Source organism: Tenrec ecaudatus, chromosome 16, assembly GCF_050624435.1.
Source record: "Tenrec ecaudatus isolate mTenEca1 chromosome 16, mTenEca1.hap1, whole genome shotgun sequence".
NCBI lineage: Eukaryota > Metazoa > Chordata > Mammalia > Afrosoricida > Tenrecidae > Tenrec > Tenrec ecaudatus.
The window spans coordinates 17,351,946-17,359,226 of NC_134545.1; the positions used below are offsets into that span (position 1 = coordinate 17,351,946).

The window sequence follows — 7,281 nt, forward strand, 5'->3', positions numbered from 1 at the left end:
AGCGAGCTGAAGCATGGGTGACCTTTGCCTCATAGTAATCAGCCCTGGGCTGTTCACCTTGATAATGATCCTCCTACCCTCTTGTGAACCCAGAGGAGGCTAGAAGGCTCCCGTACAACCTTCTTTTTATTGCCACCTCGGTACACAGCCTTCAGCAGAACTTCCAAGCTAAGACAGACCAGGGAGAAAGAGCTAGTGATCTAAAGGCCTAATGATGATTAGCCAGTGAAAGCCTGTGGATCACAAGAGAATGCTGTCCAGTCAGGAGGGTAACCATGACAGCGAAGGTTGACCATCGGAAGACTGTACAGATTGACCATCTGAAGACAGTACAGGACCAGAGAGCTTCATCCTGCGGTGCGTAGTGTCACTGTAAGTCAGCATGGACTTGACAGCCACTGAGACTTGGTATTCAGCCATCATGTGGGACAACACTGTGTACCTGTGACCGGAGTTGAAATGAACGGTGCATGTCCAAGACAAAAGACTGGAACAGACATTGCACCAAAGGGGGTATTCATGTGGCCTCCCAAATACTGAAAGGGTGCTCAGCCATCAATCACGAGCCGTCAGATGCAAGTGAGAACCAGTTCACTCCCACATGGAAGCAGTGGTCAGGACGTCACCAGAAACATGGCATTGGGTCAGTCAGCTGCATGAGACCTCTTGAAAATGTTGGAAAGGAGGTTTCTTGAGGACTAAGGTGTGCCTGACTCAAGCCATGGTCTTTTCTGCCACCTCACATGCATGTGAATGTTGGACCTTGACTAAGGAAGACAGAAGAAGAAAGGGTGCATTTGAACATGGTGCGGGTGGAGAACACTGAAAGTGTCACGGACTGTCAAAGAACACGCAGACAGGGATGTCTTCCAAGAAGTATGGCCAGAGTGCTCCTTAGAGGCCAGGATGGCGAGACGTTGCCTCCAGTGCGCTGGACGTGTATTAGGAGAATACACAAATCCCTGGGGAAGGATAACATGCTTGGTAAAGTTGAGGATCTGTGCAAAAGAGAAAGGCCTTTGATGAGATGGACTGGCCCAGTGGCTGCAACCAGGGGCTCAGATATTTTGAGGATGAGACAAAAATCAAAATTGTGAGGATGGTGCAGAACCGAGTGGGGGTTCCCTCTCGCTCACAAGGTCACGGTGAGTCAGGACCGACTCAAGGACACCGAGCCATCGGATGGCTACGACGAAAACGAGCAAACAATAGCATGTTGGCAAGGACGTAGGGACATCTGGACCTTTATCCATGGCTGGAAGGAATTTGCAATGATACAGTTGTTATGAAATACAGTGTGGTGGTCCCCACGACCCCCCAAAACAAAAAAAAAAAACAGAAGAAAAACCTAAAACCAGAACTACTCTAGGAATTGCACATCGATGTTCTTTGCAGCACTGTTCACGATAGCCAAAAGGTGGGCACCATCGACCTGCCCATCAAATGCCGGAAGATACAAAAGGTGGTCCGTACATACAACGGAAGACGACTCAACCAGTAGGAGAACTGATGCCTCGCTCCATGTACAAGACGGATGGAGCTCAGAGAGACAGTATGCTGAGCGGAATAAGCCAGTCACAGGCCAAACACACAAACAAGTCTTGTATTACCTTGCTTAAATAACTAGACAAGACTAATGGATAAAGACCACAATTCAGTAGCCCCTGGTGGCCCTAGTGCGGCTGAAAGCCAGGTCACAGCCAGAAACTACCATTGGCTGATTGGGAGAAAGACAGGGCTTTCTGCCCTGTAAAGACAGTAGTGGGGGGGGAGGCGGGGGAGGTGGCCCCAATCCCAACTATGTGGACACCTGCCCCTCCCCCTAGAAGAATTTATTTCAGCAGACAGCATGGAATCTGCAACTCCAGGAAAGGGACATGTCTGATCAGAGCACACGGGAGCAAATGAAGGGGGAGGAAGAGAGAGTGGAGCACTTCCTGGCCCACCAAGCCTGGAGGACGAGATTTCTACTCAGAGCAGCCAGTCCACAGAGAAGACCATATGGCCGGCCCTACTATGAGACACAACATCCCTCACTGATCCATAGCCCTACTGGGGACAACACTGGAGACACAGTGTAGGAATTCTGCCTGATCTGATCCCACCACACCAAGGCAAAACACTAAGGGCGTGCAACAGAACAGCAAGGGGAACAGAGCAACAAATTACCCAGGGAATACCAACAATAGACTTTGGGGCCAGGGCTTGGCCCCCCCATCAGACTCAACCAGAAAACACTCCTAAAGCCCAACAAACCATCCTTGAACTAACTATAAGCTTTTCTTTCTTGTTGTTGTGTTTGTTTTATTTTTTTTGTCATTAGATTGTTGTTTTGTTTTCTGTTGCTTGGTTTTGCTCTGTCTTGCTTTCGTGCATGCTATTATCTCTGCAGGTCTGTCTAAATAAGGTAGGCTGGATAAAAAATTTGGAGGAGAAAACAACAGAACCTACAGTTCCAGGGGGCACACGGGAGAGGGGCAAGTGGGGGATAAGGAAGTGGTGTTAACAAACCCAGGGACAAGGGAACAAGTGATCCAAATCGGTAGTGAGGAGGGTGTAGGAGACCTGGTAGGACGTGATCAAGGGTAATGTAACCAAGAGGAATTACTGAAACCCAAATGGACACTGAGCATGACAGTGGGACAAGAGGAAAGTCAAAAGAAATAGAGGAAAGAACTAGGAGGCAAAGGGCATTTATAGAGGTCTAAATAAAGGTATGTACATATGTAAATATATTTATATATGAGGATGTGGAAATAGATCTATGTGCATATATGTATAGGTTTAGTATTAAGGTAGCAGATGGACATTGGGCCTCCACTCAAGTACTCCCTCAAAGCAAGAACACTGTTCTATTAACCTTGCATTCCATGATGTTCACCTTCCCAACATAATTGCTGAAGACAAAGCAGGTGCATAAGCAAATGTGGTGAAGAAAGCTGATGGTGCCCGGCTATCAAAAGATATGATATCTGGGGTCTTAAAGGCTGGAAGATAAACAAGTGACCATCAAGCTCAGAAGCAACAAAGCCCACATGGAAGAAGCACATCAGCCTGTGCGATCACGAGGTGTCGAAGGGATCAGGTATCATCAAAACAAAAAATCATATCATTGTGAATGAGGGGAAGTGCAGGGTAGAGACCCAAAGCCCATCTGTAGGCAATTGGACATCCCCTTATGGAAGGGTTGCGGGAAAGATATGAGCCAGTCAGGGTGCAGTGCTGGCAACGATGAAACATACAACTTTCCTCTAGTTCCTAAATGCCTTCCCCCACCCACTATCATGATCCCAATTCTACCTTACAAATCTGACTAGACCAGAGGATGTACACTGGTACAGATAGGAACTGGAAACACAGGGAATCCAGGACAGATCCTTTCAGGATCAGTGGTGACAGTGGCAATACCGGGAAGGTGGAGGAAGGGTGGAATGGAAAGGAGGAACCGATTACATGTATCTACAGAAAAGTGGGTGAAGGGAGATGTGGGACAGTGTAAGATATGACAAAATAATAATAATTTATAAATTATCAAGGGATATCAGGGAGGGGGGAGCAGGGGAGAGAGGGCGGAAAATTAGTTGCTGTGCCAGGGACTTAAGTGGAGAGCAAATGTTTTGAGAATGATGAGGGCAATGAATATACAAATGTGCTTTACACAACTGATGTATGTAGGGATTGTGATGAGTTGTATGAGCCCCTAATAAAATGATTAAAAAAAAAAAGACAGGAGGGAGATTCAGCCAGTTCACACCAGTTTGGCAGAATCGAGATCTCACTTTTTTGGTTCGGTCCAACGAACCGATTGTTACAAGAGCATAGGTACGTAGCCACCCAGTGTGGAAATCAGAGTTACTTTATTCCCTCTTTTTAAACATTCATCTGTGCAAACTGGCTCCAGACCCAAACCACAGTGTTTTCAATCACCTAATATGCACGGGAAAGTTGGACATCGAATAAGGAAGGCTGAAGAACTGATGTATCGATGGATGGTGCTGACAAGGACGACTGAGAGTACCACGGACTGACAAGAGAGCAAACAGTGTCTGGAAGAAGTACAGCCAGAAGGCTTAAAGGGTGGCAAGACTTTGTCTCACATAGTTTGGACATGTTATCAAGAGAGACCAGTCCCTCCTTTTTGTTCGACATCTTAGCGAGGCTGCCGCGGTGGTAGCTGCTCTCTAGCTTCGTGATGCCGCCCAAGACGACAAGAAGAAGGAGGATGCCGGGAAGTCGGCCAAGGACAAAGACCCAGTGAACAAGTCTGGGGGCAAGGCCAAAAAGAAGAAGTGGTCCAAAGGCAAAGTTCGGGACAAGCTCAATAACCTGGTCTTGTTTTGACAAAGCCACCTATGACAAGCTCTGTAAAGAAGTTCCCAACTATAAGCTGATCACCCCAGCTGTTGTCTCAGAGACTGAAGATTCACGGTTCCCTGGCCAGGGCAGCCCTCCAGGAGCTGCTGAGTAAAGGACTTATCAAGTTGGTTTCCAAGCACAGAGCTCAAGTCATTTACACCAGGAACACCAAGGGTGGAGACGCCCCAGCAGCTGGTGAAGATGCGTGAGCAGGTCCAACCAACTGTACATTTTGAACAATAAAATTTTATTAGCTTAAAAAAAGAGAGAGACCAGTCCCTAGAGGACATCATGCTTGGTAAAGCAGAGGGGCTTAAAAAAAGTGGGGGGCCCTGGACATGATGAACTGTGGGATATAATGAGACTTTTCCCTAGCTTTGTCTCCCCCAAAGATCTGCCAAATATTCTAAGCTATTTGCCAGCATATGGTGGAAGGTCAGATGCTTCGAGACATCCTCCCTGAAAGCAGTCAGTTGCCAGACTACTGTTAAGGACAATGGGCTACTTCTCCCTAAAGGCTTGAGGCCATCAGTCTGGTCCACAGTAGGTAGGGGTTCACATACTACTGATAATGGTTTCTATGGAGAGCCAGAGAATAGGTCAAACCTGCTCAGTGACATCCAAAGTTAGACTGGCATCCTGAATCTTGTCACGTGTGGCCCAATCCCTCCTCTGCCTATTGCGTGTATATCCCTAGATTGTCCCCCTCTCATTGCTGCATAATCTATAGTGCAATCCCTTCCTGTGACATAGGTCTTTACCTGTAATTAGTGGGCTTGCACTCCCCTCAAAGATATATAAATCTTGGTTAGCAATAAAGGAGGGCGGATTCTCCCAGTCCTCTCTCCCCTGATCCTTGCTCCTCTGTTCCCTTTACCCTTGTCCTCTGAGGTAGTTTATTGTGCCAAACTGGCCTGGCCGATAAACACATGTGGGGTTCATTGAAGGGCGGAGGGATAAATGGCTCGGTGAGCCTAGCCTGTCGAGTTCTCCGGTCTCTTACTTTCTGATGGTCGGATCAGGGTGCAGCTGCCTTAGCCAGTTCCCTGCTTCAGGTGGCAAGGCTCACTTCCTGCAAGACATCCCTGAGGAGAAGCCACATGGACCTTCCCCGATGTAGCCCTGGGTGCTGAAGCAGCCATGTGGAGGAGACCCCTGCCAACGCTGAGATGCTGACACGTTCACTGACTCGGCTTTCCTCCTGCAGTCGGCATCATTGTGTGTGTTTTGTGAGATGGAGAAGGACTTTGTGGATTGGTGTTGGACATATGGGTTAACGTTGGATTTGTGGGCTTGGGCAGCACTGGGTTGGGATGTTTTCTTGATGTGCACTTAACCTTTATATAACTCTCTTATACACGAGTTTCTGTGGATTTCTCTAAAGACTAACACATCCTCTTTCCCCTCCCCCTCCCCCCTGCCCTCTGGTCTCTCTCTCCAGGTGGACCACCAAGCGGGGCTGAGGTGTGCATGCTACTATGCAATGTGTCTGACTCCCTTATTTCAATCTCTCATTATTCGCTATGACTTTGTTATACACACACACACTACAACCCTACAATTGGGCTTATTGAACCTGTGACTAGTTGTGGGGGCTGGTCACAGTGACTGCAGATCCTAAGAACAATTGTGAGGACGGCACAGGACCAGACTGTGGCTTGTTCTGTTGTACAGAGGGTCACTATGAGCCAGAGTCCACTCAACAGAATCTAACGCAGTGGTGCTTAACTCTCCTAATGCAAGGACCCTTTGATACAGTTCCTCATGTAGTGGTGACCCCCAACCATAAAGTTATTTTCGTTGCTACTTTATAACTGTCATTTTGCTACTGTGATGAATCGGGCGACCCTTGAGAAAGGGTCCTTTGACTCCCCTCAGAGGGGTTGCGACCCCCAGGTTGATAACCCACAGGCTGAGCAGGATGCCGATACAGCAGGAGCTGTGGGTGTAACTGGGCTGTGGGGCTGTTTTCGCCTATGGAGTGGAGATATTTCCTATTTTAAGTTTATAATAAAATTTTTTTTTGAATAAGAAACAGTAGTTTAAACTGTGTGTGGGGGGGAACATGCAGAGGAAATCAAGCAAATAGCAAAAAAAGTACATAATAACTAAAAGGAAAGGGGAATAAAAAATCAGAAGAGAAAAAGGGAAAAAATATGCAAAACTGGCAAAGAGAAAAGAGAATGAAGGAAACTCATCCAGCGCCAGTGTCCAGCCTCACAGCAGCCCGGGGGGCAGAGCTGCCCCTGTGAGAAATCGTTACAAGAGTAGAAAGCCCCATCTCTCTCAAGTGAGAATGAAGAGGGGACGGGAAAATTAAAAAATCACATAGAAAAAAGGAGAAGCAGGGGAAAAATACAAACCAAGGGAAAGGAAAGACGGTGCTTAGTGAGAGGGCAGGATGCTATGTTCAGAGTTCTATTGGCTCAGCTGCTGTCTGGGTCAGTTCACGGCGGAGGTTAGTGTCTCAGGGGGGATCTCTTTTGAACCCAGGGTAGCTGGTGGTAGTGTGGGTGTTGTGGATGTTCTTGCCCACCCAGGGTGGCCAGTGACAGGCCACTTGACCAGCCCTGTACTTTCTGCTGGTAGGATGAGGCAGCACTCAGGTCCCTTCAGACACAGGGGTGGGGGTGTGGCGGCATACCAGGAGCCTGATCCATGAGGGAGACTCCAACTTCAGGCAGAACATGGGCTGGGGTGGGTGGGGCTCACTGGGTGGGTAGGAGAGGGTAGGGGCTGCCCATTCTTTTGGCCATCAGCATGATGTAAGAAACAAGACACTAGTGTATTCTTGCGCTGTTATGAACACCATCTCAATGGAATGCTGTTTCTAGAGGTTCAAGACGGCACAACTGTCTCCTCTCTGGCTTGCCTTTGTTCATCGCCGTCATCCCCCGCCCCCGTTATTGTTCAATCCACTTCCCC

The 7,281-nt window shown here is 48.0% G+C and overlaps 1 pseudogene; it reads left to right on the forward strand.

The window, feature by feature from the left end:
• Positions 1 to 275: 275 nt before the first annotated feature.
• On the forward strand, positions 276 to 4,614 carry LOC142429627 (small ribosomal subunit protein eS25-like; annotated as a pseudogene).
• The last annotated feature ends 2,667 nt before the right edge of the window (positions 4,615 to 7,281 follow it).